We start from the raw sequence: 27,903 nt of genomic DNA, 5'->3' as shown, positions 1-27,903 counted from the left end.
AATGCATTATGTACACTGTCTCTGGGTTGCACAAAGCGGGTTTGCTGTTTCTCCTTCAGGATAGATGCCATAATGTGTGCAGTCAATTTATGGAGGCATCCTCCCTGTCCTTTATTATAATCATAGCAACAAGTAGAAACAATTGTTACCATACAAAGAATCTTTATGTTATAGTCACAACTTTTCCCACATTGAAATCTTTATTTGAACAAAAACTCTTAAGGTACTAACGCTTATTAAGCAGCAGGGATATCGTGGCTGCTATTTTCAGCTGTCCTTAAGAAATTACAAGTTTAAAGACCTTGCATTTTGAGACCTCAAAAATTTAATTAACCCCACATAAATAAGGTAAAGAAAACTGCAGTGCTACTTTTTAAAGAATATACACTTAATTAAATATTTCAAAACTCGACCATTTCTTTGTTTTTGTGTTTTGTTCTTTTATTTTTGGAAAATTTTTATATTTACTATAATAGAAAGTGAGCACAGAAGGGGGAACTGTTGATTATAATGATGTATTTTTATTTGTACAAGGTCATAGGTAGTCATAAAAAATAATTATGAACTCTTCCAAACTGAAGCCAGTGCTGCCCTGTTCTAAGACATCACAAGCAGTGGTTTAGCTTCCCATGTGGAAATCTTCGTTTTGTTTTCAGGCCAGGGGAAAGGAAGGAGAGGAAGGAAGAGAACGTTGTCTTGTCAGAGAATAGCCATTGCCCTTTTTTATGAACAGCAGAGGTAAGCAGCCATTCAGGGAGTTGCTTAGATTCCTAACGGTTTCATACAGCCAACCTGACTCGACCGATTCTCAAATCATGTCATTGCCCTTACATTGTAATTCAGCAAGTTGTGAGACCCCACCTGTAAGACCCTTGTCCTCAAAACTTCAGCTACTCTTTGTCACCCACTCTTCCTTTTACGAGTATGAGTTACTCATACCGACGATAATCAGGGCAAAATACATAAAGAGGATATTCTGAGATTCTACTAGAAAACAAACTGGTCCAAATTCTAAAGCAAGATTGAAATGAAGTTGTTAAAATGAGTAGTTAAGATTCAGATATTCCTTTTGCGTTGTCATAACTTAAGATGATGAAGTTTTGAAAGCAATTCCAACATCCCTCTATGAGAAAATAAATAGAACACATTTTTTAGTGGTCACAAACTATAGTAGTCACAACATCACTTAAATGTTGCATTGTTGCTAGGGAAACTGGTGTTCCCTCTCAGAGTATTTAGTCTCATTAAGAAGAGAATTTAGAAGGACCGGATAGAAGGTGCAGAAGTTAAGAGCACTTGCTGTTCTTGCAGAGGACCTGGGTTTGATGACCAGCACCCACATCTGGAAACTCACAACTGCCTGTGATTCCAGTTCTAGAACATCAGCCCTCTTCTGCCGTTCACACGTGCATGCATGTGATGTGTATATGTACACTTGAACATACATATGCATACACACACAAGATAATTTAATTTTTCTTCCAATTTTTTCCTTTTTAAAATTTTTTATTAATCATTCCGTTTATTTACATCTCAAATGATATCCCATTTCCCAGTTACCCCTCCACAAACCCCCCCATCCCACATCTGCCCTCCCCCTCCCCTTTGCTGCTATGAGGATGCTCATCCACCCACCCACCCTCTCCTACCCACCCTCTCCCACCCCACCACTTCGGCATCCCCCTACACTGGGGCATCAAACCTCCATAGGTCCAAGGGCTTCCCCTCCCATTGATGTTAGCCAAGGCCACCCTCTGCTACATATGTATCTGGAGCTGTGGATCCCTCCCGGTACACCCTAGGTTAGTGGTCTAGTCCCTGGGAGCACTGGATGGTCCAACCAGTTTTTCCTATGGGGTTGCAATTGATTCTCTGGGCCTTCTGCCAGCTTCCCCATCGGGGTCCCCCAAGCTCAGTCTGATGATTGGCTCCATGCATCCACATCTGCATTGGCCAGGTGCTGGCAGGATAATTTTAAATCTTTATAAAGAAAATAATTTAGAAACAGACTTAGAACAAAACTCAAGGACAATTGGTTAGGGTTTAAGAGGAAAATATCAGGACACGCAAGCTGTAAATCATGACATCTGCCCAAAGAAGAAAACAGAACAGAAAACTATGTTGTTTGTAAGCAGCCATACAGTGTGAGCAAATAGAAGCTTAGGAGAACAAGTGAGAAAACACAGAGCATCCAGGGAAGTATGCCCAGGTCTCAGCCAATATATACCCCCAAAGAATACAGAAAGAAAACAAAAAGTTATTTTCTGGGTTACTCAAAAAAGTGGAGAGAGTACAGTGCTACATGACAGAGATTCTGTATGTATCTATAAAAATGATTTCTGGGAAAGGAGATAACTATTCCTCCCATCTCCCTTCCATGGCTTCAGGTGAATCAGCCTTTCTGAGAGGCTGTGCCTTAGTCAGGTCCAATTGGATTAACTTTTAGGAAAAGGAAACAATGGTATATAATGTTCTAATCTTTGGAGCAGATGAGAATGTTATGTCTCCACTCAGAGCCAGAGGTAAATTCCATTCTTGTGACATAGAGATAGCTCTCCCTTAATTGACCTCAGTAGAGCCCCCCAGACTTCAGTGGTCTCCAAGGCTAGTCTAGCGTTATGTGGGGTTCGGCACATAGCACAGTAGGTAAACTGCTTAGTATGTGAGCGTAAAGGACTAAATTTGATCCCCAGAACCTATGCAAAAAAAAAAAAAAATCAAAGAGCAAAAAGCAAAAACAAAGCCAGGAATAGTAGTCAGTGCTGGTAATCCCAGCACTGAATTTGAAAGAGACAGCTAGAACCCATGGGCTCACTGGGCAGCCATCTATTCTTGGTAGCCACAGGCAAGTGAAAGACCCTGTCTCTAAATAAATAAATAAATGAATGATAGAAAGTACCTGAGAAACTACACACAAAGTTGAACTCTGGCTTCCACACTCGTGTATGCTTGCACTCAAATATATACATGCCCCCCCACACACACACACAAATACACACAGTTGTATGTAACATATCTAGTGATAGAGTATAAATTACAAAATGTTAAAAGAAAAAGCTGTGCAAAATGTCAAAATGAAAGCCATTATTTTAGAAAACTAACTAGAAAACTATTTCTGAAAGGTAGGAAAAATGAACACATATCAAGAGTTTAATTTAGCTCATTAATTAATGAGATAATAATAAGATGTTTAAACTGGTCCAGAGAGCATTTGAGAAGCTAGGCATTAACAGATAGTTTAGTAAATGAATGTTAGGATGAGATCACTGGGAGAGAAGCAAAATTGGTTAATGTTCAAAAAGGCAATGGACCACTTTTCAGATTATCAATATAGACATACACGCACACATGCATGCGTGCATACATGCACACATGCATGCACATAACTCTCTACATAATAATAATTAATAATAATAATAGTGTCTTGACACAAATCTGAAATGGAAACTCACAGGTTCTTTGGAAAGTCAGTAGTATTGGACAGTGTTTTGCTGGGGCAAACACATTAAGGAGTCGTTTTTCTGAAGTAGCCACAGGTGAAAGGCTAAGGCAGATTCATGAAAGAGTGTTTCACTGAAGCAGACACAGAAGAGAGGATGTTCTACTAAAGCAAGCACATGAAAAAACACGTGATGAGAGATTCTTTGCTACCTATACACATGTATTGGTCCGCCTTACATTGTGTAGTTGAGCTACATTTGTCAGGACTCCATAGAAAGAAACACACCAAAAAACTTTTGGTGGTATGCTGTGGTTTTTTGCTCAGGCTGATTGGCAGAGTGATGTCAGTTAAGATAGATGCACATACTAAGGCAAGACCGATGGAGAATACATGATGTTTGAAGGGTATAAAAAGGATTCCACAAATAGTGATGAAGACTGAGTGAGGCTTGCTTATAGACCTAGCTGTGCAATGCTTGTTGGTCTCACGTGTCTTCACTGATCTTCACTTTACTGAGAGAAACACAACTGAGAACTGGCATTCCTCCTGCTGACTTGAGCCGAGGCTGAGGCCTAGCTGTCTGTGGCAGGTAGTGCCACAGTTGCTGATTCGTGTTTGTTATCCCATCTCTACTGAACTGGCTGGCTGGTGTAGCTGTGACGTGCTTGTGAGTGGATCAAGCTGTGAACTGGATGGAACTGAACTGCCAATTTCCAGACAAAGTTACATAAATCTCTTCCTTAACTTTTCTGCACCAACAGGGCTCTAAAATTGTCGAGGTCACTGAAATATTGATGTTGCAATATCTTTGAAAGATGCCTGTCTCTTTTGCCCATTTCTAAGATTCAGATAATTGTTCTGAATGATGAATTAACGTGAGTTTTGACAGTGTCTACAGCAATCATTGCTGATCGTCACCAGTATCACCTTGCTGTATTTTGAGATCTTTTGTTTATTAATTAAAAGCCACTTGCTCATCGAAGGAATGAAAACAAAATGAGTGAAGGAGAAGCAGACCATTTCCCTGTTTGTGTGTTGTTAGGGTTTTTTTGTTTTGTCTTTTTTTTTTTTTTTTTTTTTTTTTTGGTTTTTTGTTTTGTTTTGTTTTTTTCTTTGTTTTTGAGACTAAGTCTCATGCATCCTAACTTGGCCACCAAATTACTATGTAACCAAGAATTAAACTCTGGATCCTCATTCCTCCCCCCTCCCCCATTCCTGAGATTACATATATGCATGTACCACAGTACCTAGTTTTATGTGGTGCTAGGACCAAACCGAGGGCTTCATGCCTCACAAACGTTCTACCAACTGAGCCATGGCCTTAGCCATTTCCTAATGCAGTCACATGTATTATTGGATGTTAAGAAAAACAATCACAGACCAGAGGCCTTTCTTAAAGAGGGCAGAGAAACCGTTTTGAAGAAATGCTTCCTTTCTCTTTGTCTCTAGAACATTATGGGCTTGGAGGTGGGGACTCAATAACTTCCAGTGACAACATTTGAAAGATCTTCAGCACTTTAGCCAAAGATTGAGGCCTGAGCTCTGGTGAGCAGGAGGCGCTGGGGGCGGGGCTGGGGGCGGGGCCTGAGGCGTGCTGCTGAGCAAGAAGCTGTGGGAGGTGGGCGGGGAGAGCCTCTAAGACTGCCTATTGTGAGCTGAAAAACAGAATGTATTTGAAAAGAGCTCAAAGGGGGACTGCCAGTAAGTTTTTCCAGAGCAGAAACTAAATGAAAATTAATTGTATGAGGCTCGTTATTATCGTCTTAGTATGTGCTTTTCCTTTCCTTTCTTTAACATTTTGTCCAATTATGTTGTTTTAATAAATTTACAGCATATTACAACAGTTCTCATGGCTTCTCTTGCAGGAAGAAAGAGAACTCCAACTCCGTTTTCTCAAAAGGTCTTAGACTCTCCAGGCCTGGTTATTTTGCGGCAATAATTTCAAGAACGCTTGTGCTTTGGCAAGTCTCCTTTGTGTTTCAGGGTCTTTCCAAGGGATTATAAGCTTAAAATTTGTGTTTTCCAATTTCCATTATCAACATCAGTTGCAAGAGTTAATCTTCAAGGAAGGTTGGCTACAGGTTGACAGGCCACTCACTCCAATTGTTCCACACACTTTAGCAAAATAGACTGCTAGGAATCTAATTAGAGTTCGGGACCTCCTCCCTAGAAGAAAACGCACATTTGCTTTTATGTACAGCATCGTGTGATCCAGCTCCGTTACCGAGACACTAAGCTCCATCTATGGGTTGGCTGAAGTTCTATAAAGAGCTGCGGTTTTTGTTCTTAACCTTTTATTACAGAGAATTTAAAATATTACCTAAGAATAAACAGAAGGTTCTGACAAGCTTTCATATGTAAATCATCCAACCCCCATGGTGACTGGTCCCATGTCAGTTCTGTGTTCTTTCTAGGCCTACTGAATCTGTGCTTAAACCCAGTTTAATAAATAATCATGAATCTGATACATATGAGATATGTGCATACATATATGTATATATATATGTATATTTATATCAGATCTCTGTATATACAAATATATTCATAGATAGATGAGAGAGACAGAGAGAGGCATATGCATATGTTATCAGACAGCTAGGCAGTTTACACCAAATGTTACTTAAGAATTATTATAACATTGCATGCAATCCCTTGATAGTCAAAGTGGCCCATAGAAAAACCCCTTTACTTTTTATCTCTTATATGTATGTTGAGGACACTGTATGCTCCAGACCATTCCACCTCTCCCAGGTTCTCTACTGGGGCCACCTGCATTTCTAACCTACTTCTTTGGGACTGTTCTATGAACTACTTGATCTTTATTAGTGATAAACTTCCTATGGATAGTTTAAGTAACTGCTACAATTGTTGCACTTCTTTGTATTTATGCTTATATGCATATGCTCTACGATCAAGAATTGACAAATAGGACCTCATAAAACTACAAAGCTTCTATAAAGCAAGGGACACCATCAATAGGACAAAGTGGCAACCAACAGATTGGGAAAAGATCTTTACCAATCTTATATCTGATAGAGGGCTAATATCCAAGGAATATACAGAAATGAAGAAATTAGACTCTAGACAAACAAATAACCTGATTAAAAAATGGGGTACAGAGCTAAACAAAGAATTCTCAACTGAGGAAACTTGAATGGACAAGAAGCACCTAAAGAAGTATTTAGTATCCTTAGTCATCAGAGAAATGCAAATCAAAACAACCCTGAGATTCCACCTCACACCAGTCAGAATGGCAAAGATAAAACTCAGGTGATAGCAGATGCTAGGGAGGATGTGTAGAAAGAGAAACACTCCTCCATTGTTGGTGGGATTGTAAGCTGATACAACCACTATGGAAAACAGTGTGGCAGTTCCTCAGAAAATTGAACATAGCATTACCTGAGGACCCAGCTATACCACTCCTGGGCATATACGCAAAAGATGTTTCAATGTACAAACAGGGACACATGCTCCACTCTGTTCATAGCAGCCTTATTTATAATAGCCAGAAGCTGGAAAGAACCCAGATGTCCTTCAACAGAGGAATGGATACAGAAAATGTGGTACATTTACACAATGGAGTACTACTCAGCTATTAAAAACAATGAATTCATGAAATTCTTAGGCAAATGAGTAGAACTGGAAAATATCATCCTGAGTGAGGTAACACAATCACAAAAGAACACACATGGTATGCACTTACTGATAAGTGGATATTAGCTCAGAAGCTCACAATACCTAAGATACAATGCATAGACCACGTGAAGCTCAAGAAGAAAAAGGAAGACCAAAGTGTGGGTGCTTTTGTCCTTCTTAGAAGGAGTAACAAAATACTCAACCAGAGCTCCCAGGGTCTAACCTCCAGCCTGTGAACACAAAGGGAGGGACTCATGGCTCCATCTGTATAGGTAATTGAGGATGGCCTTGTCAGGCATCAGTGGAAGAGGAGGGCCTTGGTCCCTGAAAGTCTAGATGCCCTAGTATTGGGAAATTCGAGAGCAGGGAGGTGGGAATGGGTAGATGGGTGGGGGAACAGCCTCATAAAAGTTGGAGGAGGGGGGATGGGATAAGAGGTTTTGGGGGGCAATGGGATAGGGGATAACATTTGAAAGGTAAATAAATAAAATATCCAATAAAAAATGGATAATGGAACTGGCAATTGTAGTCAAGCAGTTGAGACTTTTTGTTATGGGGATTCTTTATAATCCTCAAGGACAAGGTATTGTGGAATGGGCCCATGAAACTTTAAAACAATATCTTCATAAAATAAAAAAGGGGGTTATATATTCGAATACCACAAACTTATTTAAATCATACTCTTTTTATTTTAAATTTTTTTAAAAAATCTGGATGCCAAGGAACTTTCTGCTGAGTGTCTATGGCACCCTTCAACTAGCCATACTTATGCCTAGGTGAAAAGGAAGGATCCACTTACAGGCCTATGGCATGACCCTGACCAGGTATCCAATATGGGGAAGAGGGTATGTGTTTGTGTTTTTTTCTGCAGGATGCTCTAGGAGCATGGTGGCTGCCAGATGATTGGTGAGACATGCTGATGCCAGGACAAAGAATGATGCTGGCCTGTGAGCTTGCTGAGTGCCCTGACAAGGGTGACTGGGAAGCTGTATTGGACATATGTTCCTGACCCACCTTTGCTTGCCTATATCCCAGATGGGACAAGCTGCCTTGCCTCAAGTTTTTAGACTTTGTGGGACAGAGAAACAAAAAGAGAAATTATGTCTCTTGTATTTTTCTTAACGGTGACCAGCTATTAGGAGTCAATCATGTACTGGTCTAGAAACCAATCCAATACTGGAAATAACAGTCTTCATTTGGAAGGCTGGATCTGAACATTTTCAGAGAAATATTTGAAAGTTAGCTACAGTTCTCTATGATGTTATGATAGCAAGAGATAAAGTTGAGACAAGATCTTGATTTCTTTTTTTTTCTTTCTTTTTGGTTTTTCGAGACAGGGTTTCTCTGTGTAGCCCTGGCTGTCCTGGAACTCACTCTGTAGACCAGGCTGGCCTCGAACTCAGAAATCCGCCTGCCTCTGCCTCCCAAGTGCTGGGATTAAAGGCGTGCACCACCACCGCCCGGCCAGGATCTGGATTTCAAACAAGGGTTAGAACATGTTTTAAGGCTCTTTTAATTGTCAAGCTAAAATTGGTTTTGTCTCTTCTACAGCATTTCTTATAAGTTGCATTGACTGTATACTTTCTAATTGTATTAGTGTGTTGAAACCTGGCATGTCTGTTAGGGGGTCTATCAACCAGGTTTTGTCTTACTGCTCTGAGTATTAGAAAACCTTGATTCCCTGAAAAAAAAAAAGCTTGAAAGTGCTAGAAGAAGTGAGTTAGGCTTTATACAGAAGCAAGAGGGTAGTGGGCTTCATTATTGCTGGTATAACAGCTGTAATTTCATTAATTGCTAGCACCACTACTTCTGCAATAGCTTTGACACAAGAAGTTAAAACAACTATTTTTGTTAACCATCTAGCAAAAAAAAATGTTACTAATCTATTGAGTATACAAAAGGATTTATATAGGTGTCTGGAACAACGAATTGATGACCTATAATCTATTCAAATTATCTGAAGGAGGTTCAGGGATCAAGAGTTAGGAGCCATCTCAAGTGTCATGACAAATACCATTGGAGTAGTGTTACTTCTAAAATTTACAATGATTATCATTATAATTAGAAAAAAAGTTTAAAGACACCTGTAGGATATTTGGCATAGTCCTAACACCTCTCTGGGTGTTTTAACTTTGCATAGTGAGATTATTAATTTAAAGAATGCTGCTTTGTCGAACTTTGATGATGCAGATAATGCCGATAAAGTTATCCATGGCCTGAGGTCAGTATTTCCATTTTGGTCAAACCTCAGGAATGGTATATATAGCTTGATCAGGCTAGCCCTTCTTGTCCTAGGAATATTTTTATTCCTGCCCATCGTGTTAAAGCTTGTCTCTAATTACATCAACAGGTTTGCAGCCAAAGTACATGACTTGAAACTGAAAATGGACCCACAGACAGTTATTGTCCTTGGCAAGCCAAGGACAGGTAAGATTCTGCACAGAGCCTTACCAACCTAAGACAGAAGTGCAGTACTTTTGATAATGCATATTCCTTGAAGAGTAAGGAAGGCATTCTTATCAGAACCACCTAAGACAGGTTCAGTCTGGTTTATGCAATAAAAAGGGGGCAATGTAGAGAGCTTTTGAGGCTGCCTGGCAAGAATCTGACATAGGACAAGGACAAGGAAATAGATTGCAGGCAGGAATCTGACATTAGGCTAGAACAAAGAAGTAATTTCAGGCAGAAATCTAAATCCTAGACTAAAACAAAGAAGACATTTGAGGCAAGAATCTAAATATTAGTCTAGAACAAAGAAGTAGGCTTCAGGCATGAAAATGACTTTGGGCTAAGACAGGGAAGTAGGCTCAGATATTTTGGTCATCCTGATAAGCCCTTAGAAATAGTGATCACAGGAGTGATCACAGGACTCTGTTGATTGTAGTGTGTGTTCTCTGACTATCTGGGTTTATTGTCTTGTTTTTTCCTTGACTATTTGCATCTATTGTATTGCTAGTCCCTCAACCTAGAACTGACCTTAATATTTGCATGTAATTTAAGCAGTATAAAAGCAAAAAGGAGGAGGGGGGATGGGGAAAGGAGATAACATTTGAAATGTAAATAAATAAAATATCTAATTTAAATAGATAAACAAACAAACAAACAAACATTTCTCGTGGCTCTGGCAATTGAGTTCAGGGTGCCAGCAGGCTTGAGCTCTTGGTGAGGACCCTTACTCCCATGTTTGCAAGAGAATAAGAAACTGTATTGTGTGGTGCAGAAGGATGGGGCAGAAGGATTGCTGTGGTTTAAGGTCAGCCTGGACTCCATAGTGAATTCCAGGCTGGCTTGGGCTACCCAGCAAGACCCTGTCTCAAAACAAAGGTTGAGGGAGACTTTTGGGTCCGTTGCAGGAGGAAAGGGCTCATGCCATCTTACTCCCATACTCTTCAGAGATCCTGACTCCTTTACCATCACACTGGGGCTATTCAGTGTGTATGGGTATGCATTTTGGAGGGACTCAGACCTCCAGTCTATAAAGTCCTGGTACCTGACTCCCCTTTCCTTTCCATAATCAAAGTCCTCAAAATGGCAACAATTCTGTAACCTCATCTCCAGGATAATCATCCACCCACTCCACCAAAGGGTCCTCAGCAATGCTGCTAAACCCCAGCAGTTGTCAGATGGCACCTGTTTGTCCTTGAGGCTGTGGTGTCCTATTGTATAACTAGTCCCCTCTCTGTCTACACGGGCTTTTTTTCAGTTTTGCCAGTTCTAGACTTTAGACTGCCATCCATCCTTGACCTGTGCCCACTTCTAAAGGACTTATCACTAATTATTATAATTTAGTAACCGTTCTGTCTATCCTCTGTGTTAGGGCTTAGCACAGTGGAGGGATTCAACGTACATTTGTTGAATAGATATTCTAAGGTATAATGCGTTTAATAGCAGTCATATATCCTTGGGTCTCCTTGCTCACAGTTCTTCCATCCCTGCAAAAGCACATAAAATCTGAACAAAACCCATCTCTGAGCAATTCAAAATATAATGATTCCTATATATAGCAGAACAAGACCCAAAATCCTAGAGCTAAGAAATCTACACGCCAGCCAATAAACATTTTAAAAATATGTTTACCATTCTTAACCACCAGAGAAATGCAAATTAAAACTACCCTGAGATTCTATCTCACCATCAGAATGGCTGCCACGACAAAAACACATGTAAGGAGTGAGGAATTCATATTCACCTTTGCTAAGGAAAAAAAAATGTGGTGTAGCAGTTGATGGTGCAATCATACGGAGATTGGAGGATTCTCAAAACATAAAAATAGAACTACCCGACAAGCCACCCAGACTACTCGTAGACACACACAACCAGGAAGCTCTATATCTCTGTACAAAGAGACTTGTGCATCCTCGGTTTCTGCTGCTCTGTTCACAAAAGTAAGGTGTAGTAGAAAAACATTAAAATCCCGGCCCAGGGTTTCTACCCCACCTTGGGTTATTGAGTTCCTAGAAAAAAAGACACACTTGCAACCTTTATTTTTACAACACACCTTAAGCACAATCGCGGGGCATCTGTCTACCCTCCTACTTTTAGAATCTACTTTCCTAATGATAACCTTGAGTTGTTACTATGTTTCTTCATCTGGGCTGCTTTTAGCTCTAATTGACCAGCCCACGTGGCCATGTTTTTATGGCTCAGCTATCCCATGGTGGCTTCTCCTACTCCTCTCACGGAACCAGCAGCCTGCATGCCCCTCAGCAGAGGAATAGATAAGGAGAATGTGGTACACAGCCCAATATTATTTGGCTATAAAAAGTATATGAAAGTTGCAGGGGAAATGGAAGAATCTGGAAATAAATCAGTCTGAATTAAGTAAGCAGTCTCAGAAACGCAAATGCTGCACGTTCCCTCTCACATGTGGGTCCTAGCTTCTAATTTTTATGCGGCAGTGAGTGTGGGTCAGAAGACCACAAACGAGCCCTGGTGGGGGGAGGGGGAGGCTTGCTGAGACAGGCTGGGAAAGCTGTACATGGGATAAGAAAGCTGAAAGCTGGGAGGACAGGGAGAGGTGGGGGTGGTACCCACAGTGAGATGGGGTAGAGGTGAAGGGGAGGGTCAACCAACAATGGAGGCTGTAAAACAGAGGCATAGGAAACCTCGCACTTTGTAAAGGAATCAATCAATCAATCAACCAATCACTCAATGAGAAACAATTCCTATAAACAACTCTTACAATGCCATCGAATACACCCCATGTCACAAACTATTTTGGTTAATGGCCCAGAATATTGACTGGAAATGTTAACTGGATGGCGGCCGCTTTAATACACACTGGTTTGTAGAACTGAAGCTGGAAAGCAGCTGCCCACAAAGGGCTGGTTCCAACATGACTGACTGCATGGAGGAGCGGAGCACTGGGGCTTGGTCCCAGCACTGGTCTCACATTCACAGTCACTGTCTGTTCCCCCGGCTGCTTTGCTTCAGTGAAGAAATGCAGTTCCGAGTGGAGTCTGCCAGGTGCCATCTATAAAGAGAAACCCAGACAAGAGGTTTAAATTGGGCTCTGCAGTACTGTTTGCTGAAAATCTCAAGACCTTGCTTTTAAGCTAAGCAGCAGTGTTCTGTCTCTGATCTACAACTTTAATTCTGATTTTCTGCTTTCACTATTGTCTGTCCAAATGCTGTTAAACATAACGCCATGTTTCTCATCCACTCATTCATTCTTCCGCCCATTTGCTCACTTGGCAGTCCTCTTGTGAGGCTGTCCGTATTTGCAGGATACGGTGCATGGGGCTATGTAGGATATGGTACTGCATAACTTTCCTAGTCGTCACCAAGCTTTGAAATGGATGAGAAGGGGAAAGGCGATTTAAACTTCAGGATAAAACTCAGTTCATAGTCCAAAGATTTGCAGGAAACAGTGATGTTCGCAAGAGAGGAAATCCTTTTAAAAGTGAAGGGGATGGTGCTGGAGAGATGGCCCAGTGGTTTAGAGCACTGGCTGTTCTTCCAGAAGACCAGGATTCAATACCCAGCACCCACATGGCAGCTCACACCTGTCTGTAACTTCAGCTGCAGAGGATCTGTCACCTTCACACCAATGCACATAAAATAAAATAAAGTATTAAAAAAAGTTAGGAGAAATGATTTATTAAATTGATTACTCCTGGACAAATCCCCATCCTGTGCCTGGGGATTGGACCATGTTGGTAATGTGAGGGTGATGAATCAGTTGGGGTGGAATGGAACCTAAGGAAACTCATGATGAATCTCCAAGTCTCTGCAAACTTACTCTGTATCTTTTATGCCAGTCACTTAACCTTGCATCCTGACTTTCATCTGTAAAACATGGATAAAGCACTGTGCTTTGCAGGGCTGCTGCACTGTATGTAGAAGTCTTCACATTCTAACAGGAAAAAAGAAACATTATTTTATACCATATGTTGAGTTGCCAGGGTACTGTTAAAGTCAGTTCCATATATATATGTGTGTATATGTATATATATATATGTATATATGTGTATATGTATATATATATGTATATATGTATATATACATATATATGTGTGTATATATATGTGTGTACATATATATATATGTATATATATATATATATGTGTGTGTGTGTGTGTGTGTTTGACAATGTATATATTTGGGAATATATATATATATACTCCCAAACTTATGAAGTTGACATGAGAATAAGGAAATAAGTCACACTCTTGAGATACTTTGTTTACAAAGATGTATATTATTATTCACTAAGGAATGGAGAAAGATTCGTAGATTTGTCTCTTGTAATGACGCATGTTTTCCTTAAAGACCTATCCATCCCCATGCTAGGAATCTCAACCACCCTGAGGTAGCACCACTACCATTCTGGTGGCTGTTCTTTCATGACTCTCTTTATGTCTGTAAAGCTCATCACAGATGCTTACACACTCACACAGTATTCTGCATAAATGGACTTCATCAACACATGGATTTTTAAAAATTGTCATCTCCCTCCCAATGTGTCTTTCCATGTTTAACCCAAGACTTGTTTGCTCAGTCGAGCCCCTGATGAACGTGGTCTTAACAAGGTAAAATTCCTCACCTCTGGGACCTGACATGGCTCTATCATAGCTCCTCATGCTTTGAGGCCCATCCTTCTGGACTGTAAACCTTCCCAAAAGGTAGGACCATGTCCACCTCCACTTCTGGCATCATATTTGAAACAGCATCCTATACATGGTAGACACTTAATAAAAGAATAAGGAAGCAAAGGCGTGAGTAAGGGGAAGGGGGATAAGAAAATCCAGTTTGAAAAAACTCTTATAAATGGTTCTTCCTAAATTATAAGGCATATCTTAAACTTCTTTTCCTTTTCTATACCTCAATTTTATGTGCAGTCTTTTTCAAGTATAAGCTTGTATTTAGTACTCGATATCATCTCCAAAACATAAAGCTTCTAAAACTTCTAGAATATGTTTATGGATGAAGACTTCAATTTGCTGGTAAAAATGATGTCCAACCTCAGAGAAGACAATCAGAGGAATTCAGTGCAAGACATGGAGAGGAAAGACTGTAATACCCCAAAAGGGTCAACAAAATCAAGGAGAAACTCAGCCACACGCATGGGTGGAAAGGTCACCAGCATGGAAGACAAATTCAACAAGATAATTGAGGTCTTAAAACAGTAAAGGAAACAGAATCTATTCATTGTGATGATAGCAGACAAGTCCCCAAATGCACAGAATGAGAAAGACATCTAAAACACAACCACAGTCAACATGAGCAGAAAGGAATCTCTCCATCCATACCATGTCATAGTCAAAATGACAGAAATGCAAAGCAAACCGGCAGGATTAAAATCAAAGAACATACCAAGTTATCTGCAAGATCAAACCCATCAGAATAACATCAGATTTCTCATCAAAAAAGAAAGAAAGAAAGAAAGAAAGAAAGAGAAAAAAGAAAGAAAACAAAAAAGACAAAAAAAAAAAAAAAAAACAAGCTTATACAATAGTTGCAAAAAAAAAAAAAAAAAAAACAGGGCAGTTGGTGGCACACGCCTTTAATCCCAACACTTGGGAGGCAGAGGCAGGCTGATTTCTGAGTTCAAGGCCAGCCTGGTCTACAGAGTGAGTTCCAGGACAGCCAGGGCTACAGAGAAACCCTGTCTGGAAAAACAAAAACAAACAAAAATAAAAACAAACAAACAAACAATAGTTTTCTGAGCTATCCTTGAACTCACTCTATAATCTAGGAAGGACTTAAACATGTGATTGCCCTTCCTCAGCTGCCCAAACAACTGGGAGTACAGGCTGATACCACCAAACCTCAGTGTCTGGAAGAGTGACATTGAGTCCACATGCAGTGTGTTTGGACGTACAGATGATAATGTGTACTTGGTACTGAGGTGGCACTGATGTGCCTGCTTCTGTGACAAACCACCACAGAAATGCTAAACAAACCATAGGAAAAACATTATATTTTGTAGATTGCATGATTTTCTACCTTTGGGATGGAGCTCACTCCAGCATTTTTCCAGAGGAGAAGAAGGGCAGACTCAAGGGAGTCACAGGCCCTCAGAAGTAGATGGTTACGAAGCTCTCTAGCAGGGAAAAGGGGGGTGGGGTGGGAGAATTGGAATAAGCTGAATCCTGACCTTGAATATTTAGGATATAGAAGCTGATAAATGACTACCTTATTTTTACAGCAGACCACAGTCCCAAACTCTAGTTTAAAAAGCCATATGCATTTGGTTTTTAGATCCATAAACATGGGAAAACTGCAATTTATGTATATTTGTTCACACACCTGTTGAGCTTTTTGTAGACAGAAAATCTGTCTCATCAGAGGCCTCCAAGACACTCCAGAAAAACAGGAATGGTAACAGCATTAGGAGAATATATTCAGTGTGTCATGAGAGCACGGAGAAGAATCACCTCCTATTGCTATAGTGGCTGTCAAATCTATGTCATTCAAGATCTATCTTTCATTCTAACATTATCTGCTTCAAAGGGGGTTTACTTAGCCAAAGTAGAATTAATTTTATTTGCCCACTGAGGCTCAGACTAGTTCTTTTTTGTTTGTTTGTTTTGTTTTGTTTTTTTGTTTGTTTGTTTTTGTTTTTTGTTTTTCGAGACAGGGTTTCTCTGTGTATCCCTGGCTGTCCTGGAACTCACTCTGTAGACCAGGCTGGCCTCGAACTCAGAAATCCACCTGCCTCTGCCTCCCAAGTGCTGGGATTAAAGGTGTGCACCACCACCGCCCGGCCTCAGACTAGTTCTTCAGAATTAGTATTGTGCGTTAGCTCTCATGAAAGATCAAACAGGAAAGGGTTTTGCAGTATGCTCAGTATAACAGCGACAATGTGCAGAATTCCATGCTCTGACCAGTCATCCCATGGCTCTTCTGGAAAATGAGTTTTCCTTACTTCCAGACATGCAGTTTTTAATCACAAAGAGAGAACTGGTCGACCTCAAAGGAAATGGAACAGAAAATTAAAACTGAAAGCAAAACAATTTGTAATTCTAGTACATTTTAAAGAAAACAGCAGGAAGCACAGAATTGAGCCTGCTAGCAAACTTGATCTACTCAAATAGCCTGATATTAATCCTTTGAAGAAATCAAGCAGGTTTTCACACAGCTATTATCTGAGCTGAGTGGCCCATCTTTCTCATCCCACAATACATCTGCTGCTTCGTGGCAGCACACCAATGAAAACCACCAACAGCAAACCAATTTGCAAATTGTTCCCTAGCTACCTCATCTAAACCATCCAAATCGCAAACAACCATCCTCTGCACAAGACTGTACCTGTGCATGTGTATATGCATGCATGTGTGCCTTATGTGTATAAGAGTAAGACAGAGCTGGAACTAGAGATTGCTCTTTATTTACTCTGAAAGTATTGATCTGTCTGTTCAATATGCTTACCTCAACAGACATGCCAAAGCACACTGCTAATCCCATCCCTAAATACTAGTTTTCAATATGTGAAAGAACAGAACTCAGCAGCAAAGAGAATGTATTGCCTAAAATGGGGGCTAGAAGTAATCCCTCGAGCTTACTGATGAGATGCTTCTTCTCATCTCACAGAGATTTCCAGCTAAATTTTGTGGTGACCACAACTGTGCTGCACCACACAGCCTGTGCTAGATAAACCTACGACAGCTCAGAAAGTCGGCAGTTTTCCAGGAATGAGGGAATGTGTGTGAGGATTACCTTACTAGTGATAGAATGTGCTTGGTACCCAGCTAACAAACAAATTTAATTATAAGCCAGATAATTATGCTTCTGTACGCAGAGACAGGGAAAGCCTACAGGGAGGTGAGTTTTCTTCCATGATGCCTCTAAAGGACGTATATCTGATCGTGCCCAAAATAGAAATGGTAACACAGAGTACACATTGCTTTTGTTACCTGAAGGAAAATATATCGTTTTGGTGGTGCCTTTTGATGTGTGCATTTCTGGGCTTTTCTGACCTATTCCTTTAGGTTTACCTTCTAAAAAAAAAATTAAAATAATAAGTATTCTATTTCTGTGTTAGAACAAGTCAAAGAACACAGTTTCATAATTATAAACTATGTATTTCCATTTATGTGACATTTTGGAAAAGGCAGAAAATATAGGAATAGCCGATGGATAAGAGTTGCTTAAGGTTAAGAAGAAAGGAGGTTGTGAATCTATGGGTGGTTTGAAGGTATCAGGACATTAACACTTGTTTGTTTCTTGGCTACATGGGGTGACTATAAGAATCTATGCAGGTGTATATACAGAACTGTTGGGGGCTGACTTACGTATACAGCCTCTGCAAACTGAATTCTACTGTGAAGGAAAACTTTAAATTGGATTAAATACCATGTGCCTCTCTATCTGTGCCAGTGTGCCAGTAGGGATCCGCTGACCTGGAGCATCCCACCTCCAGTCTCCATCAGTACCACTGTAGCATCATCATGTCAGCATCATTAGCATGTTATTGTAGCCTTATTTCTGGCATCAGTACAGTGGTGTTACTTCTGGGTCCGCTAGACTTTCCAATGCCTCATATCTAAGAAATAGAGCTCAAATGATGTACTTCCGGGTCAGCTAGGCTCTTAGCACCTAAGAAATAGGGTTCAAATGGTGTACTTCCGGGTCAGGTAAACTCTCAATGCCACATACCTAAACATAGTGCTCAAACTGAAATAATCCACCACTGTCATGAAGCTTTGACTGTTCTTATCTTCCTGGCTTCTGCTTCATTTCTCCAGGTTTGGGGGCCACTGTTTTTAAATTTATAACTGAAAAGATAATTAAAAGTCAGACATTTTTGTTTTCTTTTACCAAAAGGTATAACTCACCATATATTTTCCTCTTTTTCTCTTTCATTTTTCCTCTCTTCAAAAGGAATGGTTTCTTAGCATGCACAAGGCAGGAGTTCAATTCTCAACCTGATGAAGAAGAAGAAGGAGAAGGAGGAAGAACACAGGAGAGGGGAGGAGTGAAAAGAAATTTCATTATTTCATTACTTCTGTGGTTTTAAGAGGTGCTTTGGCCAGGCAGTGGTGGTGCATGCCTTTAATCCCAGCACTTGGGAGGCAGAGGCAGGCGGATTTCTGAGTTTGAGGCCAGCCAGGTCTACAGAGTGAGTTCCAGGACAGCCAGGGCTACAGAGAAACCCTGTCTCGAAAAACAAAAACAAACAAACAAACAAACAAAAAAGAGGTGCTTTGTGTAAGGAACTACAAGACACCCCAAGGTCAAGTTCTTAGCACAAAAGAGATATATTTGCCCCAGAAGAACAAAGGGTGGAAAATTAGATACAAAAACTGAAGACAGAGGATGAGGGGAAATAGGAAGGGAAGGGAAAGGGACGAAGGACTGCCTCTGGATAGAGAGGAGACAGACCTATAGGCAAGTGGCAGTTTATAAAGGTAAAGGGGAAGCCCCATGTTAGAATGAGGTGTTTAATTTTGATTGGTCATGTTAATTAGATGAGCCAAAGAGGGGCTTTTAATTGCTAAACTCAAGTATTGAAGTACTTTGATTGCTGGACATTTGTAAATGGTCAAATAAGGGGACAGAACTTGATGACCAGCTCTAGGAATGTAATCTAAGCCATGCTTGACATAGTCAGGCTGACTAGAGTCCATTCAGTCCGTGGCATTATTAGACATCAATGAAGTCATGTTGTCAAAGTGTCTGAGGCAGGCTAGCATAATTCCCCCTCACTGTTCTCCTAACCGCCTTCATTTCTTCTTCTTCTTCTTCTTCTTCTTCTTCTTCTTCTTCTTCTTCGTCTTCTTGTTCGTCTTCTTCTTCTTCGTCTACTTCTTCTTCTTCTTCTCCTTCCTTCTCCTTCCTTCTCCTTCCTTCTCCTTCTCCTCCTCCTCCTCCTCCTCCTCCTCTTCCTCCTCCTCCTCTTCCTCCTCCTCCCCTTCCTTCTCCTTCCTTCTCCTTCCTTCTCCTTCCTTCTCCTTCTCCTTCTCCTTCTCCTTCTCCTTCTCCTTCTCCTTCTCCTTCTTCTTCTTTCTCCTCCTCTTCCTCCTCCCCCTCCCTCTTCCTCCTCCCCTCCCCCTCCTCCTCCCCATCCTCCTTCCCCCTCCTCCCCCCTCGTCTTCCCTCCTCCTCCTCCCCCCTCCTCCCCCCTCCTCCTTCTCCTTCTTCTTTCTTTTTCCCATTTGCTAATGACACCGAGGGTGGTGTTTTATTTTTGGTGCACAGCTGCCATGCATTATCTTTTTGTTTTGTTTTGTTTTTCTTTTTTCGAGACAGGGTTTCCTGTGTAGCCCTGGCTGTCCTGGAACTCACTCTGTAGACCAGGCTGGCCTCAAACTCAGAAATCCGCCTGCCTCTGCCTCCCAAGTGCTGGGATTAAAGGCAATCGCCACCACTGCCTGGTTTATGCATTATCTTTAAATTCAGAGTCCCTAGCAAAGAGAAAAGACTTCCCACTTTACTTACTGTGAATGCAGACATCCTTTAGGCTTTCCACAGGCTACAAAGAAAAACAAAACAAAACAAACAAAAACATCCTGAGTCAAGCATTTTCCATGTTTCTTCCTTAAGTCCTGTGCTGATAGCAAATCCCCATGACAAAAGGTAGGGAGAGAGATTATTCTCTGGTTACTTCTGCTGCCCTCCACTTACCATCGCTGGCTCTCTGCCAGGTTTGTGCATCCCAACCCTGGAGAACAGTTGTGCTCCTGCCTCCTTCTAGCTGTCCTTAACTCCCTGCAGTCTTATCCTTGCGGTTGTGACTCAGTGTATCCTTTATCCAAGACTGAGCTCTCCTGAAGCCTTCAGTCTCCTAAACTCTTCTTACTCCTATTTTCACTTTCCTGGTCCCTGATATGATGAAATCTCTGGGTCTGAGACTTCCTCTGGAGGCTTGAATTCCCAGCATGCACCTGTGGAAAGTGAACCTCATCCATCCTCCAGATTATCAGTCGCATTTTTAAAAGAAATTATGTTCAATGATTGGGAGAGGGCAATCCTTCTGGGATGTTCTTTGCATGTAAATGCATTGGTCACATTTTGGAAATCTCATTTATGAATAGAAACATTTCATTCATATTGTCCTGTACAGCATATCTTGCTTAAAATATTTTCTCAACTTTGTATTTCGAAATAACTGTCTACCTTATTCCTCTGTTGCTGCTGCTGTTTTAATTTTTAGAGTTATTTATTAATTTTAAGTGTATGATGTTTTGCCTGTATGCATAGATGTGCACCATGTATGGGTGCCCTCAGAGATCAGAAGGGATCATTAAAGCCCCTAGAATTGGAATTAATGGGTGGTTGTGAGCCACCATGAACACACAGGCCCTCTGCAAAAGCAACGTGTGATCTAAACAACTGAGTCATCTCTCCAGACCCTTGGTTTTGATTTATAAGATGGGGTCACATGTAGTCCAGGGTAACCTCAAACTAGCCATGTACCTGAAGATGGGCTTGAGTTCCTGGATTCCCTGCCTCCATCTGCCAAGTGCTGGATTCACAACGTGAGCCAATATGCCTGATCTTTTTATTCTTACTTGAGTTATAACAGATGTTATACTTCCTAATGAAACATCTGGGTTGACTTAGCTTTGCTGGTGTTACCATCATAAACTATGATGTAGTGAACACCTTTGTATGTATAACTTTGTAGAGTCATACAAATATAATTGTAGATAACAGTGAAGTGGAACTAATTTCAGGGCTAACATTACCCGTGTATCCAAAACCATAGATTTCACCAAACTGCGCTACCAAAGTTGTACTAACTTGTGGCATCAAGTTAGATCCCTGACTAAAGGATGTGAGTGCTTCTCACAACTTCCCCACGCCAACTCTCGAATCTTCCCCCAAGGGGTTTTATAAATCACTTCATTGTTGTTTCAACCTGTTTTATTTTCTAACATCGGTATCCCATGGTCAACCCTGACTTCACTTAATAACAACTTACTCTCAAGGTATCAGCTACCCACAGTAACTCACACACTTGAAAATAGTAAATGGGAAGATGACTCATGACTGACAGATGATTTATTATAGTCTAGTTACTCTATTGTGTTAGATACTTTTAGTCTCTTGCTATGTATAACTTAAAGAATAAAGTTTGTCCGTAGGGTATAGATAGATGGATGGATAGATAAATACATATTCATATAGATTTGTAGCATTCCACCACTTTCAGGTTCCACTGAGGATCATGGACCATATCCCCCTAGACAAGGGTGCAACAGCTGTACTAGTGACTAATGAGTGACCTGAGGATGAGTAGGGTTGAATGAGATATCGGCACTTAGAGCCTTAGGAAATGCATCATGCTCAACGGCAGGGGCACATGCACCTTCCTCTGCATCTTCACATCCTGATTCCCCTCCCACCCACTTCCCCACCACCACTTTTACTCATACAGCTGACCTCTAGAACAACAGCACAGGCCTCTTCCCTTCTAGATGGAAATGAAACAGAGACCTCTCCACTGTCACATTTCCCAAACTTAAAGAATGGGAGGGTCCCTAAACTCTCCTAAGCAACTGCCTAGGGTAAACCCAAGGAAACACTGAAAATAGCTCCCCCCAAACACACCCTGCTAAGCAGCTGTATGCAAAAGCCCTCGTCCTCTCTATACTGCTTTCTCCTCCACCTTCCCTTCAGAGTGAGACTTTCTCCACCGTGGTCAGAGATGACAGGCATCTAATCCAGTCAAGCCATCTTGCAAAGACTAGTTTGTTGAACAAACAGGACTTGAGATGTTCTCCAAATACAGCTTTGCTTTTATTTCTCTGATCCATTTATACTTCACTGTTGGGAATCTGCACCAGGATAAAATTCTTACAACCCCTTAGATTTGGGGCTTCTCTTTTGAGTTACAGGTTCCTGCCATTACATTTTGTAACACATGACTTCTTGCTTCCATCCATAAGGTGCCTGGACCTGTGATAGTTAAATACACCTAACCTAGTGCCCAGTATCCTCCCCACCCACAGTTGTGGTGCTGCAGCTGTGGGTGGAGAGTGGAGAAGGAAGTCCGGCCTTTCAACCCTGTTGTCACCTCTACATCTCCTCCACTCTTCACCCTGTTATCAGGGAGAGACTCGGGGACTGTGGCTGGGTATGATTTTAGGTGCTGATACTGTTCAGTCTTTAAAATCCTGTAGACAAGGATGAGAAAGGAGAAGAGGTTAGGGATAGGAGAAAGAAAAAGAATAGGAGGAGGAAGAGAAAAGAAAAGAAGAGAAAAAGAAAAGAAGGAGGAAGAAGAGGAAGAAAAGTAAGAAGAGGAAGAGGAGGAAAAAAAGGAGGAAGAAGATTTAAGTGTTCTTTAGCTGTGGGTTCCTGCAAGCCTCCCCCTTGACCTAGAATAGATGGATTTCTGCTCCAAATGGTCCCTAAATATCTTTCCCAGCTCTCCCACCTCTTTCAGCTATAACAGCCCACTGCATCCCACTGACAGCCTAGATTAGCTTCTATCCCATGGGGAACAGTTGTGAACATTGGACTGCAGGCAGGTCCCCACACTTTACCCACCAAGAGCCAGTCTGAGGTTTATCTTCCTTCAGATCTCTCAGATGATACTTTGGCTCCTTCTGTGCTCATCTTTGGCTATCTCTGAGTCCCCAGGCATCAGTCTCCTATGTTCCACTGTATCCTAACTAGTGGAATTAACGACCCAGGCTACCCATGTGGTTCTCAGAAAGCTTCTACCAAGATGAGCTTGAACTGAGGGGGCATAAAAGATTAACACAGCTAGGTATCAGTTAAAGCAATAATAAACAGATGATACAGCCCAGGGCACACTGATATTTGAAACAAACCACAAGAGCAGGAAGACAGCATAGTCTTCTGCCACTCCTGTCCCCTGAAGCAAGCCACAGATGAAGACTTTGACCTTCAAATGGTGGACCTGAGGTACTCATCTGAGAGATCCCCTGCTGTATACCATCAGAAAGGAAAGGGATCCTGCAGGCTCTGAAGACTCAGAGGCCAGAGAAGAATCTGAATTGGAGGGCTAAGTTCCTCCATGTAGGGGCATTGGAAAGCCTGTTGCTTTCTCCAAGCCTAATATTTAAAACACACAAGTTCCTCTGTTCCTTTGGCTTTTCATTAATGAAGGGTTTGTTGAGACCAAATCCTTCCTCAATAGGCTGGAACCTTCTGCTGGCATGTACTATAAAAAGCTCACTTAAAATTGTGAATCTATCTCTTACAGCCCAGAATTATTCCTCAGGAACCTAAGAGCAATTCTTAAGAAGAAAAACATCAAAAGAATAAGGCCTCTGTGTCCAGAGCTCTGAGAGAACAACACCTTAACCTTCATACTTCCCAGTCAGCAAGCACGGCTGGCTTCGTTTTGTTTACAGTAAGCAGCTCTGCACTTCTGACTTCTCTCAGTCTGCTGTGTCCCGTATCTTGCCCCCTGTAGGATGCCCTCATTATAAATTCTTGAATTTCTGTAATGTAAGATGTTTCACAGACCATTTCCTGGTAGATAACTTAAGTTTGACCTAAGAATGACCTAGATCTTCGTGGGATTAAAAGCCTAAGACTGACAGAACCATAGATTGAGGACGGGAAGCTGCATGAGCTAAAATTAAGAGTGCAGGGAGCTGACCTTGAATTTACAACATTAAGATAGCAAAACGCAACTCTACTCAATCAAGGCCAAAACACCAGAAGCGTTAACTATCCCCCAAGGCCTTGAACTTTTCATTAGCCAATCAGAAAGGCTATTTACGGTTGCTCTCACTATCCCTGCCCATAGACCTCCACTAAGCCTGCTTTGTTTTTTTTGCAAAAACTGTTAACATAGCATGAAATTCTGTGTGATGGGCAGCATGTCCTTGCTCAGAATCACTGGTTCACATCAAACCTTTTAAATGAATCTGGGTACCTTTCTCTTGTCACATTGCATCATATCTGCTCATCCCTGGACAGAGCTGTAGTGGGTATTTTTCTTGTCGCTGTGACCAGATACCTGACAAAAAAGCAACTTAAAGAAGAAGTGCTTATTATGGCTTATGGTTGGAGGGACAGTTTTCCAGCTGGCCAGGCTTGACGGCACAGGCCTGTAATCTCAGCTACTGAGGAGGTTAAAGTAAGAAGATTGAAAACCGAAAGCTTACCAAGGCTACAAAGGGAGTTCAAGACTGGCTTGGGATGTAGCAAAGAGTTAGAGAGCACTTGTCCAACAAGCACATAATCCTAAAATCAACCCCAGGACTGACAAGAAAGACTATTTAAGAAAGAGGGTTTTCTTTAAAAAAAAAAAAAAAAAAAATGTGTGTGGGCTGCCACCTCTGTCCTGCTAATGGACACCTATAGAATTCTACTCTCTCAAATAAACAAATAAACAAAGTCTTACCTTTCTGGTGACTATATAAAGAAATGCCTTACAGGTCCTTGATGAAGACAGTCCAGAGTTGTATGAGTACATACACTTCTTAAAGGTATAGATGAAGAAATTTTCATTGTAAGATTTACTTGTTTTGGTGTTTGTGTGTTTGCATTTGTCTTTTTAGTGAATGCTCCAATAAAAGGAAGAAATGGCCTATGAACAGTTGTTGCATAGAACAAATAACAATTCCCTCAGTAGACTTGTCCTTCGCCGTACAGGAACACAAAAGGTAGCTATATCATCATACAGACACAGCCTTGGCTTTCTAGAAGTCTATAGAAGAGTTTCATTGAGTCACACAATGTAGAGGGTTCAGATGAATCTTTTTAAAAGTTTTTGTAGTTCTCAGAAGATACCCCCTGTAATATAGAAGACATTATAAAGTACAGCCTGATCCAGACACCTCATCCTCACAAAGTTCTGTCTTGTATTGTAGGGTGTAGTCACTTCCTCTGCTCATGCAGCTATAGGGATTGTCTCTCACGCACACTGATATTCCGTACCTAGGGTCTGTACCCAGAGTCTCTGAAGATTCCGTGGACACAGCAGCAGACAGAATTTCATTGAGCTGTCTGTGGATGGTCCACACTAATAACTGGGGCAGTGGGAGATCAAGTGTCAAATCTGTGAAAATTGGCCTCTTCTATTCTCATATTGTTTATAACCTCTCACTGAAGACAGGATGTTATAAATATAACGAACAATGAAGAAACAAAGAGGTTGCAAAGAAAAGAATAAAATATTAATACTCATGGCCTCATCCCAACAGATGGCTCTTTTGCAAACTAAGCACCCAGCCCAGTCCAAGATCTAACCCCAAGAAATTCATGGGTGAATGAAGGAGTAAACCCTATATTCACACATATAAGAATGTAATCTTCACACAGTATATACTTATGACTGAGATGAAATATATTATCTAACATATGACTATATACTTTTTATTTTTAAAAAGCATTTATGATTTGACTTATAACAATACTTTGTATGACATTGCAAAGTATCCCCAATTATATAAACTAAGAACTAAACACATCTTTAATACCATCACTTAGAAAGCATAGCTATTAATATTTTGGGTTTTCACATTAACATATATTGCTTAAAATATTAAATATCAAATTAAATTATATAATGCCTCATTGATATAGCCAGTATGTCCACACGAATGTTATAACTCTCATCCCCACCGATGACACATTTTCCTCTTCTCTACAAATCTTTTTTCCATACTCCTAAATTTTTGTTTTGCTTTGTGTCTACTGAGTTTAACCAGGGCTATCTGTGTGACAAGGACTGCCCCTCTCCCAGAATTTATATATAGCCCATAATCCAGCAGGAGGAGGGTTAGGTCCCATGCATTATCACCTGCTGTATCCATAATTGATTGGTGATAGGACCAATCTTGTGCAAACTCAGCGCAGGAAACCACAGCTGCTGTGTGCTTATGTTTGCAAATACCCAGAAGAAGTTTGCAGTCCAAGACCTCTGCATCTTCAGCTTCCAACATTCTTTCTGCTCTCTATTCCCTGATGGTCCCTGAGCCTTAGAAGGGTGGTATAAATGCCTTGTTTAGAGCTGAGCCCTCAGCCTGCACTTAATCTCAGCACCTTGAACGGCAGTGAGTCTCTGCCCTTCACTACAAAGAGAGGCTTCTCTGACTAAGGATGAGAGTCGCATTTGTCGTAAGTACATCCACAGATATTCAGAAGGCAGTCTAACACTACTATCTTAACAATAATTGTAAGTTCTTCCCCAGGGCTTATGACCTCTACAGCCATGGGATCCTTTTGCTTTAATCTTTTAAGATACTTCTATTTTTATGTTTTTGAGTGTTTTGCTTGCAAGCCTGTCTTGAACCATGGTGGGCATTCCTGGTGCCCATAGAGGTCAACGAGGACACCATATCCCCTGAACTGGAGTTATGAATGATCATAAGCTGCCATGTAGCTGCTGGGTAGCAAATCCAGGTCCCCATCAAGAGCAACGCGTGTTCTGCACCACAGAGCCATCTCGCCAGCCCCTAGTCATGGCTTTTTAATATAGTTTAAAGTCCCAGGCATGGATAACTGCTTGTGGCACAGGCTTCCAATCCCATCAGAGGAGACTTAGCTACTTCCAAGATGGCCGTGATGCACTATGGGCTTAACCTTGCTTTTGTGTTTCCATTCGGCTTGTAAGAACCATACTAGCCAGTATCTAAAAGAATAATGTTGCAAACCAAACAGTGACCAATGCTGTGCCTTCATGGGAGGAGCCATTAGTCACATCATGTCGGAGGTCTTCTCCAGGCTATAGGTATGGTTCAGTCGGCCCCATGTATCTTTGTGCTTTGTCCTACATCTACCAACATCCTTGTTCGACATCTACCGACATCCCATTGTTCAAGATAAGTCTTTGGTCAAGTCTTGTATAAACAAGACAGAGGAATTTATTATGAAATTACATGGAAAAGGCTGTCCGTAGAAGTTACAAGGAAAAGAACATTTAGAGAGATGAAGAACAGGGAACAGGGACCCAGGCTGTCACAGGACCAGCATCCTTACTCAAATTGCTTCCTTTTAGGTAGGTGCCAGATAGTCACTGACTTCTGAAAATAATCCATTATGGCAAGAAACAAACCATATAGAGTTTTCTTAGTGTGAGTATGACATTCTGAATGCACCGAGAACTGCTAACTTCTCTTTCAAAGTCTAAACTCCCCACAAGTGTTGAAGGTGAAGCACATGTCCTCTTCCTTCTGTTCTGGTCCTTTCATCTGAACACTCCACTGGACATCTCAGAGTGCTTACCATGATACAGCCCTTCCTGTGACATTATCTCTTCATTTCCATATGCCACATAATTCAGAAGCTACCCTTCAAGTTTTATTAAAGCCTATAGGGAAAGTTCTTTCTCATTTCTTTAACTAAAATCTTTCTATTCTGCCACTCAAAGAAAATTAGTATTTTTCTCATGTTAAAATGTTCCTATATTTCTAGCACATCTCAGAAAATTGGACTTTTCATTTGGTACATAA

At 41.0% G+C, this 27,903-nt stretch overlaps 1 long non-coding RNA gene across 1 annotated transcript; it reads right to left on the bottom strand.

The window, feature by feature from the left end:
- Window positions 1–4,048: 4,048 nt before the first annotated feature.
- LOC143440995 (uncharacterized) lies at window positions 4,049–25,472 on the bottom strand. Its single transcript, XR_013108262.1, has 5 exons — window positions 24,852–25,472; window positions 19,961–19,994; window positions 18,358–18,447; window positions 14,124–14,267; window positions 4,049–12,551 (listed from the first exon to the last, which is right to left on the bottom strand). It is a non-coding gene; the product is annotated as an uncharacterized LOC143440995 (long non-coding RNA).
- Window positions 25,473–27,903: the final 2,431 nt, after the last annotated feature.

This window comes from Arvicanthis niloticus, chromosome 30 (genome assembly GCF_011762505.2).
Source record: "Arvicanthis niloticus isolate mArvNil1 chromosome 30, mArvNil1.pat.X, whole genome shotgun sequence".
Lineage (NCBI taxonomy): Eukaryota > Metazoa > Chordata > Mammalia > Rodentia > Muridae > Arvicanthis > Arvicanthis niloticus.
This window is presented reverse-complemented; position numbering and strand designations above follow the sequence as displayed.